This window comes from Carassius carassius, chromosome 28, assembly GCF_963082965.1.
Source record: "Carassius carassius chromosome 28, fCarCar2.1, whole genome shotgun sequence".
Lineage (NCBI taxonomy): Eukaryota > Metazoa > Chordata > Actinopteri > Cypriniformes > Cyprinidae > Carassius > Carassius carassius.
The window spans coordinates 28,357,761-28,372,310 of record NC_081782.1 but is presented as its reverse complement, the minus strand read 5'-3'; the positions used below and the strand labels follow the sequence as shown (position 1 = coordinate 28,372,310).

The 14,550-nt window shown below is 36.7% G+C and overlaps 1 protein-coding gene across 1 annotated transcript in view; it reads left to right on the top strand.

Annotated features, from left to right (window-relative positions):
• LOC132108264 (mastermind-like protein 2) overlaps positions 1-14,550 on the top strand; it is an 84,475-nt gene that overhangs the window by 30,729 nt on the left and 39,196 nt on the right. The gene's annotated exons all lie outside the window — the stretch shown is intronic.

Below are 14,550 nucleotides of genomic sequence, written 5' to 3'. Positions count from 1 at the left end.
ACATTATTACCTGTAATCCAGAGCCTCAGGCAAACGGTTCTCATACGAATCATGCTTTTGGTGAACTAGATGAACCATTTAATTTAATGAGACTGAATATTTATGATATATAATATTTCCCTGTTTTCCTATGGTCCTGGATTCATTGTCATCACGATCCACTGTAAGTATGATTTGTTTTCTATAATTGCTCTCACTGAGCTGTAGAGGGTTCCATACGTGTAAAAATACGCAAAACTACCTACAGCTGCTTTAAAATTGATGATTTTCTGAGAGGGTTTTTACCGTGAATACTGTCTATACTGTAAGCTGACCGCTAAAAATTTGTTTAAAAAAATTAAGAACAATTTGAAGAGAAATAAAAATCAAATGAAAAATTATATCTAAAACAATACTCACTAATCTATTTGTGGTCCACCACTAATAAAAATTAATAGTCGTAATATTAACAGAAATGATCATCAGTTACGAGCCATAATCATCTGGCATTTGAATGTCACTGTGCTTGAATCATTTTGTGTAGGGAGCAATTAGCACACACAGGGACAAAAGCTGCTGGTCTAGTATTTCCTCATTCCACTCAGAGGCTGAATGTAATTAGTTCTCATGCACAGATAACACGGAGTTGGGTCTATGAAACATTGAAATTCCACCTCTCGGTGCTCTGCATCCCGTGCAACCATATAAATATTATGTCTCCCTAGGAACACAATAGTGGTGTTTATTTGTATTTGTATTTTTTTTCTGGCCATGTTTTTTTGCCAGGTTGAATTTGAAAGGGTTTCATATTCTCACAGGAGTGGATTATAATATGCCTGAAGGGTCTGTAGAATAGATTAAAGAGCAGAAGAGCGTAGACACTCTTACACACAAAGATATTGGGTCTGTTTGTCAAACAGGCCACAGTCGTCTCTTTAAAGACAGTCGATGGTCTGGTAGCTGCAGTTTGAAGATATCTGAGAAATTATAAACTGTGAACACAGATGTAAAATGATAAAGAAATGTTTCACATTCTGCACTTTTTTTTAGATCACTAAAGTAAGTAAAGTTGATAAATCCCTTTGAAAAATAAGTACTCTAGCATTGGAAACTTATGGAAATTATACAATGGAAAAAGAATACTTACGTTTGAACTAAATGCAGTGTTTTCAAACATTTAAATACATTTAATCCACAATTAAAATTTATTATAGTTTGCTAAGTGGTTGTTTAGGGGTTATGGGTGGTTTTTAGCACATTGCTGTTTGTTTCTGTGGTGTTTTCGGTGGTTCCTACAGTGTGTGTGTGTGTGTGTGTGTGTAGTTGTGTTAGGTTTATGTCTCTGAAGGATTTTTTATGTATTGCTAAGGGATGTTTTGCAAGAGGTGTTTTACCTGTTTTGTATTGAACACTTCATTGTGATGTGTTTTAGAGTTAACTGAAATGTCCAATGCTGGGTCATAGCTGGGAGTTTTATTAGGGATGCACTGATACCGCTTTTTTGAGAACGAGTCCGATAATGGAACTTTCATTTTTTGTACTCGCAGATACCGATACCTGTGTTTTCACAACATTTGTCATTATTTACAAATATTGGGTACAGAGACAAAAATAACAAGAAGAATCATGTTAGTTGGCTTAATTTTGCAAACTGATATTTCCTTCAGTTATTTATACACTTAATTATACCTGCGAAAATGTATTGTATAAGCTTTTTTCTTTCACTGTTCATTTTAAGGCGCATTTGAGCTGCTCCATTGCAGCAGCTCAATACTGTAATCACAAAACATTTTCCTAAAATAATGCAGGGAACCACTCGTTATACATTATACGAGTACGTGCATACTATTTTCCTCTCCGATGTGTTACATTTGATGGCTGCAGTTGAGGAAAATGAAAGAAAAACAGTGTAGTTAAAATAGGCTGTTTAATATTCACAGATGTAAATTAACTAGGCCTACTTATGAAGTTCAAGCAGGATCATTTTTAGTTTTTCATGTTTCAGTTTTAGCTTATTTTTCTTGAACTTATTTTGTTTAAGGTTTTTTATTTATTATTTATTTGTTTTTATGGTGTGAGTCAGAGTAAATTGCAACATGAATACAGTCTCATGACCGTGCAGGCTGGTACACATCGATTATGCTTTCAGCTTTTGTGGTCCAGGGTCATATATATATATATATAGTTTTAAATATATATATAGTTTTTATTTGTGTGTGTGTGTGTGTGTGTGTGTGTGTGTGTGTGTTTATACTGGTCATACAGGTCTGGAACAACTTAATGGTTGAATTTTTTATTTTTTATTTTGGGTCAACTATCCTTTTAAAAAATAATGTTTCACATTTTTTATTACATTTAATTTAAACAATTTTGGTGTGTTGGGGTCAGCACAGAGGCTTATTGTAAATCGTAACTGTAAATTGTACATTTCTTAATCCTGAAGCGAACTAGAACCTCTGTGGTATGCTATAAGTCAGTGAGGATGGTGGCAACACGGCAAAAACTTGAAAAGCTGTCATAAAATGTTTCGATTAATGGTCACAGTGGATTACTAATGCTTTATCAGCAGACATGCACATGGTGCTCGCTGCATGACAGGTTTTTAAATTCCATTTCGTAGCCATATACTGTGATAATTTTCGAAAGCCAACATCTTTACAATGAAAGAATCTGGTTGCTATTACTGAAGAGGATTCAGTATAATACATTTTGAAATAAATAGATTTTTACATTTTCGAAGAAAATGACATTGGGTCTTGCCTGTAAGCTGGTGTATTGCTGCTGTTTGATAAAAGTAGGCAAATTACAAATTACGCCAAACATGATATCAAGATCACCATCTTTAAGCATCCGACAGCTCTTTCAGTTGGAAAAGCTGGAAAGCCTGAATAAGAATAGTTTGCAAAAGCATGATTATAAAAACAGCAAGGCTGTGAAAGTGACTAGTGAGTGAGCTTGATGACGGTTCATGTCCTAGACCTAGACAACCTCTGTAGTCCCATTTAGCCACTTGACTTAATTGAAGACATGTAAAAACTTAAAAATAAAAATTCTCAAGTGAAGTATTACTGATGTATTTTATTTCATTGAATAAAACATGAAAATATTCTGAGCTTGTATTAACCACAGACCTTATTTCAATTGTTTAACCATATTAAAAATAACACTGGCTTCAGGATGATGGAAGTTCAAACATTCTTTTTTTGGGGTTTTAGGAGTCAATTTTGGCTATCAAATTAAGTATACTTCAAAAGTTATGTGTTTGGTTATATGCATACACTAAGCATTCATGTCCAAACTGAAGTGTATTTCTGGCTTAAGACATAAACAAAAGCACCACAGCACTTCGCATTAAAACCTTTTTTTTTTTCTTTTTTGAAATAGTCCGTTTACAATAGCAATATTTACTTACTTGATGGCCTATTTCTGATCTGTGCCACCCCTTTCAATTGGATTGAAACAAAAATTGTATCTAGCGCAGTCAGATTTAGGAGTCAGACTTTTCAGAATCAGAATGAGCTTTTTTTCCAGGTATGTTTACACATGCGAGGAACTGTTCTGGGGTGTGTTTCCCAAAAGCATCGTTAGACAAGTAGACTATGGTCGCAAGTACCATCATTACCAACATAGTACAACGATCCATTGTTTCCGGAAACCATAGTTCAAATGAACATTCGTAAACAGCGTCGCAAACTTACGTGGTATGAACTACAACTCTCCACCTGTGGTTAGAAGCATAGTTTCTTGTTAGCTCTGGGGCACAATAAGAAATCTAACATACAGTACAATATTTATCTTCCATTCGATTTAAATATACAGTATATACATTTTAATCAATACATTTTAGTTCATTCGGAACCCCGGAGTATGACGTACATGTAAGAGGATACCGCAATGAATCAAACATCAAATAAAGCAAAACAACATGGAACAAAACATAGTAAATTAATCATCAGGTGCCATGTTCAATACAGCAGCATCTCAGGAATCTTGAATCAGTTAATTAGCAGAAGTTATTACTCGACCACATGCATGTGACGTCATTAAAAATGGCTAAATTGTTGAACTAATGTGGTTCAAACGACAGAGATGCGACTGTGTTCAGGAAACAGTTGGTGTATGGGAAACACACCCCTGTTCAATTGCGCTATTTTGCTGGGGAAGTTGTGGCCTAGTGGTTAGAGAGTTTGACTCCTAACCCTAAGGTTGTGGGTTCGAATCTTGGGCCAGCAATAACATGACTTAGGTGCCCTTGAGCAAAGCATCGAACCCCCAACTGCTCCCCAGGCGCCGCAGCATAAAGAATGAACACTGCTCTGGTTGTGTGTTCACAATGTGTGTGTGTTCACGGCTCTGTGTGTGTGCACTTTGGATGGGTTAAATGCAGAGCACAAATTCTGATTATGGGTCACCATACTTGGCTGAATGTCATGTCACTTTCACTTTTTTTTCCACTTAATCTGATTATTATTTTGCATTTGGGAGATATAAAATTGCAATTGTGTTTACTCTGAAACGGAAATGAGAAAAATAACAAAAATTGTTCTAAAGCTAAAAGATTCTTGTCTAATATTAGCGTGGCCAAAAGCACAATTCCTAGTGCACCCCAATGGTGCGATGTTACTTTACAATATTAATCTGCTGTTGTGTTCGTTTTCAACAAGAGCAATGTCACGCGTGTGATACCTCCAAGCCTTCGCACAGTTTGTGCTGAGAGCCATTTCTTCTCCTCCCTCCAGGAGTCACTTTCAAAGTGATCCAGAGCTTCTGAGCTCATTAAAGCTTAATCAGAAAATCTATTTTCAGGTCACTTGTAACTCTGTCAGGAGGATTTCCATTGAATAGAGGGCACTGTTTCTTTGCAGCCCCTTGCCAAAATGAACATGCTAGTATTATCAGACCGTCTCAAATGTGGTTGGCATACTGACAAGAAACATCAGGTTCATCTCTGCCTTAATAAGCTACTTCTGGTTGGTGGCAGTAATCTGTGTCACCATGTGAATATTTTATAAAAATGTCTTATTTAATCTAGCGAGGGACTGTAAAAGGTAGTGACACACATGGCTGTTACTGGGGTCTTCTCTTAAAATGGGACACAGTTCTTCACTGGCTAATGTTGGACTTTGTGTTTGGGATATTGAGAGATACACAGAGAATATTGTTCAATTGTGTTTTATTTATAATTGTACACAACTTGGGAAATAATCGCCTGTTTACATGAAAGGGACATGAAGAAAGATTCTGGAATATTCTACTACTGTTTCAGTATTCAGTAAGGAGGTGGCAAAGAGTTTGTAAAAGCATAGAAAGTTTGACTGATGTTGCTTAAAATGTTCTGTGTTGTATCATTTTAGCAAGCATCAGTATTTCTCCCACTTATGGTTGAGTATTACATTTGCATGTCATCTATCCTGCACTGTGTGTGAATGATGAATGATAGCTCAGACTGTGCAGAGAAGCGTGCTATTTGGTTAATCACTTGCCAGCAAAAAAAAAAACGAGGAAAAAATGTAGTATTGGTTATACAGTGGCTGATAACCTAATTTTGCATTATTATAAAAGCCTACCTCTACCTACATTTTTGCAAAACTCCAATTCAATGCAGTTTCTAGCTGAAATAATAATAGTGACAGTAAAACAACTTTTATTCCTTTTTACACAAATTATGATTACAAAGAGACATTATTGATTAATGAAGGCTTATATTCACATGGTCCATCGGACAATACTATGTTGTGACCTCAAAACAATTTCACCATAGTGCATCACAAAACCAGCTCAATATGTAAGACATATTGACATTGTAAACTTGCTTTGTAGCTCACCTGGTGCAAAATTTCACTTTGATAAAGAGTGCTTTGGTAATCCTGGGAGATGCAAGTGCAAATGCATTTTACCCCACATTTCCTTTTGCTGTTGGTTAGATTTAGGGTAGGGTTTAGTGTAGGTGGTCCATTATTTTCAAATGCAATAGAGCATGAATATCTTGTGATGCCATTTGCCAAACATTTAATTTCCAAACTGCCGCAATGTATACAACAACCAACTATTAAACCATTTAAATTTGCATTCATCTGTTTTGGGGAAAATTTAATATTCTTTTAGCACCACTGAATTTGAAAGTGACATGAAATGTGCAAGAGACAACACTTTAATTTTGTAAGTTTTTGATATGCACTTTTATCATAAAATGTAAGCATAGTGAGATGTACACAAAATAGAATAAACATTTATTTCACACAATATGGCCACATAATTCATGGCCAAAAGAGAAAAAATAAAAAATGAATTAGTGAAATACTGGCCAGATCATCAGCCTGGCTAAAATATTATCACTAAATCAAATCCCACTGACACAAACACATCCCAGGATTGATCTCAGAATGTGGACCTAAAATACCTGTGGTTGGAAGCATAGTTTCATATCATTATGGCATGTCATCTAACAGAGATAATTTTCTTGTGCACAATAACATAACATGCTGTACAAGCTTTCTATATTACATGCCATTTAAATACAGTATATATTTCAGTCTATATATTTTAGCATGTCAACAATTAGCTGTGTTTTTGAAAAGTGTGCACTTTGCATGTGTGTAAATGTGTGAGGAAACCAACATGGTTCAAACAACAGAAGGAGAGACCATGTTAACCATAACTGTTTGCAGAGGGTCTTGGATAGCACATAACGGCCTAAAAACCTCATAGGAATCACATAACAACACACAAGCATTGACACACACACACAAACACACCTTGATGCCCTGCCTAAATCAAATCTCGCTCCATCCCTGTGAACTTGTATGAACAAATGCTGTAACCTGGTTGAGTCAGACAGTGGAAAAGTAATTTGATACTGATGCCAGCATGCCATTCATAGCTAATTTAAATATTATACTGGCTACTGAGACACAAAGATGGGGGTGGGGTGTAGAGAACTGTGATCACTCCCAGCCCTGAAGGCATAAAAAAAATCCCAACCCAGTAATATTTCCAGTAAATGGAAAAGCCTCCAATTTGCCGCTACAGCGAAAACTGCACTCCAGTCACCCTTCCCTGCGCTGATAATGAAGCTGGGTTGAACATACATCTCTCTCTCTGTAGGCAGTAATGTCAGATGGTGTTTAAATAACTATGCATATCGATGTGCAGGCAATATTGCGGCTGAGTGGAAATAATGTTGGTAAGGGTGGTTTCAGTCAGCAGCTACTTCATGATTATTCTGGTGTAACGTAATGTAGTAAAGTCCATTAATTTGTATGTGAATATTCCTTAAGTTAGGCTACACCAGCGATACTACAGTATATATACACAGTCTGTTAATTTAGTGAAGTTAATTTTTTATTTACCCGATAAAACATTTTTAACTTTATAGTGTATCTTTAAAATGAAAGTTGTTCTATATTCAAGTATTGATCTACATTTGCCTATATACAGCTACTTAAATGTTATTTATGAGTCATTGTTCTAGGCAAATTTACATAAATGAAGACTTGAGGAACAAAGGGAACAATTTTGCACAAGGAAAATGTTGCTATCTTTACAGCAAGCCAACAGTGGTAAATGTAATTCATGCAAATGAGGGACACAGATAAAGCCTTCTTTTGTCTAACAGCATCAATCTAATGGCTAAATTTATCCACACAGTTAATACTAGGTTTTGAGACACTAGGTTTTGGATGGAATTTATTTATTTATTTTTTCAGCAAATGTTTTCAGGGAGCACAGGCCTGCTGCGAGCAAAACAGGTGGATTAGTGAAGATGGAGGGATATTCATGATATGATTAAGAATGGGTCTTATTAACTGTAGCAGTGTGTGTGCACACATATTCTTGCATAAAACCTGTGTAAAGGTTTACACACAGAAATTGATCAATAGTTGTCAATCAATAAGTTGTAGATTTGTAAAATAGAGAAACTAACCAACAAACAGAAATGTAGAACTCACTTGTGGTGGCATTAAAAACATGGGTTGTGTTGAGGAAAAAAAGTATATATGCATAAGTAACAATAACTAAGTGACCCCAAAAACAGGTCTTTCCAAATATCAACAACAACATAAAAAGATCATAGCTGTGAAAAGTGCTGCATAAAAATATAGCTGATCACATGTAGTCTAGGCTTCTATAAAAGTTGTTTGTGTTTCAACTGGTTTTGAGAATGGCAGTCTTAGCTTTACTCAAAGACCTTGGTATGCATTCTCTCAGGGCAAAAACCACATCTTTAGAGAGCAATGTGCCTGAAGAGAGTGATGAATGGCTGTACAGAACATGGTTTGTGCATGTATTATGCTAATTACTAACTGTGGGCATGAGCTCCTTAAAGGTGCCATCTGTCATGTCTGGCAAAAAAATCAAGTCATACTCCACATTCCATACCAGATGGGGGCAGTATGCCTCAATAAAGTGAATTGGTCTACTCTAGAGTAACAAACGAGAAACGGCATAGTCTCTATGCTCCGCCCCTACCTTCACAACAACCCTAGAGCATAGCTGAAGCCTATAAGACAGCGGTTCTCAATTGCAGTCCTCGCGCCCCACTGCTCTGCACATTTTGCGGCGCCCGGGGAGCAGTTGGGGGTTCGATGCCTTGCTCAAGGGCACCTAAGTCGTGGTATTGAGGGTGGAGAGAGAACTGTACATGCACTCCCCCCACCCACAATTCCTGCCAGCCCGGGACTCGAACTCACAACCTTTCGATTGGGAGTCCGACTCTCTAACCATTAGGCCACGACTTCCCTTGACGCTGCACAGCACAAATCAGTGAATGAATGTTTCGATGTGAGGTAAACTTCAACAGATTTCCCCTGCTCAGGGAGTAGGGAGCAATGAACAATTGGAACACAGTTCATGCACGGAGTTCATTTCTAACGAGCTGATTATCTGAATCAGGTGTGTTAATAAAGAGAAACGTGCAAAATATGCAGAGCAGTGGGGCGCGAGGACTGGAAATGAGAACCGCTGCTATAAGAGGACGTTTTGCCTCCAGAGGAACGTTGGGTGATGTCAAGTGATTTTGAAACATGACATCTTCAAGCTACTTCCCTTTACCTTTACCAGTGAATATGTTCCTATTCGTTTTGTTCATATTACATTGAGTTGTATATACACATTATTTGAATTAAATTAATTTGACAGACAGCATTCTGTCAACATCAGACAGCTGATGTTGACCAAGCTAGCGCCAACCAACGTAACCAGAGCTGCCAACTCTCAAGCATTCACCATGAGACACGCAATTGACTCTTTTCACACGCTTTCACGCCACACATCAATTTTCTCACGTACAGAAAAACCACGAAGCAAAGAGGACACGGAGACCAACAGACTAGACAAAGCAGGTTAGTTATGATATAAAAAAATGGGTAAGTTATAGCTAGCTAATTATCAAACGCAGCTACGGTTAGCCATCGCTAACATTAGCACGTTTATAGAACAGCCTTTGATACATTTCTATGTTATAACTTCCCGAAAAAAACACACAAACATATAACACAAACTTCTAGCGAAATACTAACAGCATCTAACTTACCAATCCAAAAGAAATGTTGCAAGTTCGGTGTCGAACATCATTTCTTTCAGGTCCATCAGTTGTCTCCAGCGATTGAAAGCAGTGCCGATGTTTACTCTGGTTCGGCTCCTTTTCTTATCGGATTTGATTTGTGATTCCGAGCGCGGTTGTTTCCCTGTAGCGGGTGGTGGTCTCTTGCCAAGGGCTTAAGTCATCCTTCCGCTCTCTTCCCTGAACTGAAATGAAGTAGTTGGCTGTACTTTCCACACGATTGACATCAGGTTAGATTACGCCCACAAGCCGTGCGAGTTATTCGTGTATTGCAGGTTGGCTGGTGGTTATGTTGCCCGCATACCGCCTCCCATGGCCGAAACTGGTATTACGACACCTGTCGGGCCGGGGCTAGTAATGCTAATGCTTATTAAGATTGATATCTCTGCAGCACTATAACTTGACATTTTTTTAATGACATCATCGCCCTTATTTCTTCTTATTCTTTTGATGCGTGTAGGTCATTTTTGGATATTTTTACCTCAATTTTTGCACATGGCACCTTTAATTTAAAATGAACCTAGATTTCAACAAATTTATTCATGTTAGCTAGGGGTTCTCCGATTGTTCAGCTACCGATCACAGTCGGTGGATAATCGATTTGGGAACATTGATCAGTGTTAACTAAAATGCCGATCTCAAGCTGATGATGCACCTGCCGTGAGAGGTTTGGCATGACATCCAGCGGCACAGTCTCTGTCCAGCATGGGTGAAATAATTATAATGCTTTAGGTGAGGTACAATTCATATTTCTTAACCCTCTGGAGTCTAAGGGTATTTGTGGGGCCTAGAGAAGTTTTGTCATGCCCTGACATTTGTGCTTTTTTCAGTTTCTTTTACACATCTAAATGGCTAAACTCTAATCTCACTGTAATCAACACAAACTGGGCTATAATAATATGTGAGCAGCATGTATGTACATGCGAGTAGGCGTCAACTATCATGAATATCGTTGTGATTTACACCTGAGAAGACAAAGACCTGCATAATGAGCTGCATAATGAGCCTTTCAGTCAGGTTTGTCTGAGAGGAAGGAGTTACAAGAAAGAATGTGAAGACAAAATAAATCTGCATAATTTTATGTTTGTAGTTTATTAAGAATATATTTAATTATCCCACAACCTAATTTAATATCCACTTGGGGGTGCAGTTAAACAGTTTATTAGGAACAATCAAAGCTGACTTTCAAACTGAATTTTTTGCATCATTACTCCAGTCACACAATCCTTCAGAAATCCTTTTAACAATCTGATTTTCTACAAAAAAAAAAAAAAACATTTTTGTTATTATTATCATTATTATTATTATTATTATTATTAATGTTGAAAAGAGCTGAGAATATTTTTTTCAGGTTTTTTTAGGGGGGATATATTTAAAGAACAGTATTGTTACATTTGTTACAGTTACATTTATTTGTTACATTTATATTATTTACATCAAGCTTTTGAATGGTATAGTATTGTATATTGTTATTGAAACTTCATCATCATATTTCACTTGATTATACATTTAGTCAGGAATTATAGTTTGGAAAAAGTCTAACTAGTAAAATGTTTACACGTTATGTGAAAACTAGTACAAGTATATAAATAAATAAAAAGAGACTTACTCATGTTTATGATCTCTGCTAAATAAAGCACTTCATCCTTTTTTTTATGAGGAAACCCAAATCTCAAATCCTCAACCACATCGCATCTTTTTCGGGGGAATTGTCTTATTCCTCTCATCGCGAAGCAAACGGTTAAAAAAAAAAAAACCTTGAAGAACAGTCTTGCTGCGTTGTCTTCTTCTGTGTGGGGGCGTATTCAAGCCACGCGATTTAGTGAAACATTAGAATCTGAATAGCGCGTTCAGCGCGGGGGCGTGGTCACATTAGAAGATAAAGAAGGGAGACGTGAAAAACAGACATCGCGTTGTTTTCATATGGATTACTTTATCACAGAATATTTGTTTTTCAGCAGTTTAATTTAAAAGTAGACATGTCAGGCTTTCTATAGATATCTCTCTCATGTCTCTTCGTTGAGTATTCACTGAGTTACAGTTCATTTTAATGACGTGTTTGTAAATGAAGATCAGCGCAGATCAAGGCTGCAGGCAGCACACTTTGTTTGTTATCTTTATTTTATAAATGCACAAAGTTTTGTTATGTCTGTATGCAAAAAAGTAGACCCTTTACAGATTCGATTGATGTATTGCTCTTATCTGTACGATCAAAACTGAAAGTGTAATTTAAGTTCTTTTCGAGTTGACAGGAGAAAATGCCTCATAATGCGTATAAGCGTTAATCGACTTCAGAGGGTTAATAAAATAACTGATAAAGCAATTTGAAAAAGTTTCTGCGAGATAGAATTTCACAAAAAGCGTGAATGAATCACCGCGCGCTCTCTTTTTCTCTCAAAATGCAAATGGCTTCAAATTACATCGCGTCTGCATTCTAAGCGAGCTGAGTAAAAACATTAAAAAGTGGCTAAAATGTGTGCGCATCACTGATCTCTAAATAGCACCACTAAATGATATATAAAAGTTTAACTCAACGCTGTTAAAATGTATGAAACTGTTTGCAGAAATGACAATCTTAACAACTGTATTAAAATAAGAGTACGATGCACATGCAATTGCTTTCGTTACTATAGCTACGTGTACTGTTTTAAGCAGGGCCGTATTAAAACAGTGTGGTGCCCCTGGGCACTATACCTCAAACCCCCCCACCCCCCTTCAGACATAATTAAGGTGATTTCTCAAATGTAATTTATTAACTTGTCCAACTACCGTATTTTTTGGACTATAATTCGCACCTGAGTATAAAAATACGCCATGACAAGGAAAAAAACATAAAAATCGCACTGGATTATAAGTCGCATTTATTTAGAGCCAAGAGAAAACATTACCGTCTACAGCCGCGAGAGGGCGCTCTGTTTTCAGTGGTAGACTACAGGAGCACTGAGCAATATAGAGCGTCCTCTCGTGGCTGTAGACGGTAATGTTTTAACTTTAACTTCAATAGTAAACAGGGAGAGTGCAGTAAATCGCTTCTGTGTCACTGTCGTCCTGAGCTCGTTCTTCACTCGTTTTTAAAAAAACTTTCGATCCCTGGAACATTTTGAATTATAGCTAAACGTCTAGCGTCCTTGTCTTTCTTTAACTTCCTTTTTGCAAAACCACTCAATTGACGTCTGTCCATTTTGATTCATTTTCTGTAGCTGTAAAAAAAATTACACATTTGCGCGTACTTGTTGTGGACCAACTCAACTCTGACAGATTGGGGACGGAAGGGGGGGACTTATAGTTGTCATGTAATCTTTATTTATTTATAATTTATTATTATTATTGTTGTTGTTAAGTTAATGTTTATAAACAAGTTATGGATGGTCTTTCAAGAATTTCAAGTTAATAATAATAAATTTACAAAAAAAAATTTTTAAAGCTTGTGTCATGTGGTGCCCCCTAGTTGTTGTGAATGGTTGGTGCCCCTGGACACTGGCCCAAGTGCCCTTATGGATAATCCGGCTCTGGTTTTAAGCTAACTGAGACTTGTTATAGCACTTATATATCATTGCTCTTTTTGTTGTTTTTGATTGCTTCCACTGTCCTCATTTGTAAGTCGCTTTGGATTAACGCGTCTGCTAAATGAATAAATGTAAATGCTTTAGCAACTTAATAAATCTAAGAGTAAATGCAAAGGTAAAAAGCATTGAATGATTCATGAAAGATTGTTATACTGTAGTGCAGGGATAGGCAACTCCGGTCCTGGAGGGCCACTATCCTGCAGAGTTTAGCTTCAGCCCTCATAAAAACTCACCTGCCTGTATCTATCTAGTAATCCCGAAAACACTGATTGCCTTGTTCAGGTGTGTTTAATTAGGGTTGGAGCTAAACTCTGCAGGATAGTGGCCCTCCAGGACCGGAGTTGCCTATCCCTGCTGTAGTGTGTAAAAAAATAAAAAAAGAAAAAAATTATCGCAATGTTGAAAAAGCATTTATGTAACAATGTTTGGATTTAAAATCAAAATAATGGTTAAATGTTGTGTTTGTGGTAAACATCCATGTATCAGGAGCAGACTGCTGTGTGAAAGCACAGTGCATGGGCTTCTGTACCACACATGGACTATATACACACTGCAAACATAGTATGTATGAACGTCACATACAGCTCACAAAAATAGGCTTGCACTGTGTAAGCTATTGTGCAACAATTACATGATTGCAAAAACAAAAATACAGTGCATGATCAAACATTTAGGTGAAAGAATTTTTTTTTTTTTCTTTTTTTTTTTTTTTTTAAAGTGGCCCCCTCCACCCCTCAAAAATCCTCTCACAAGAGTCACCTGAGAGAGGAATTAATTTTCAAAAATTAAATTCAGGCCCTGAATAAATGTCTAAAAATCTTTATTGGATCATCTCTATAAATAATTCTACATGATAAAAAGAAGGCTTTAATAAGTGATTGGATCAGCAGATACTGCTTTCTGCGATCGATGATCAGCCTCAAAAATCCTGATCGGAGCACCCCTAATGTTAGCACCTGTTGTGAATCTGGTAAAAAAAAATAATAAAAAATGACATGAGACCTCACTGTGCACAACTTGCATGGAATTATTAGAAAATTTAACCAAATGTCTAGCACATGCATTCTTAGTAAGTCAGAGTTTACCCTATATCTGCAAACACATTCCCCTATTAGTGCCATGTTAGAACTTTCTATTTTAAATCTAATAAGTCTCTTTTGAAATTCAAAAATGGACATCTGAACAAGGCTAAAGTGTCTCGGCAGTATATTGCAAAACTGTATAAATTTTCAGAGATAGTTTGCCCACATAATACATTTTTATACACTAATATTTAGAACTCCCATCATAGTTTTAATTGGTTTGAAACATCAAAGTGTATTTTAATAAGAGTTCATTAATTAGATTGAGATGGTCTTGTTACATTATGTGCCCTTGTCTCTCCCAGTTGGGCAGAACATTGGTTCATTTTTGAAAGCTAGCGTAAGGCTTTTGGAGAATTCT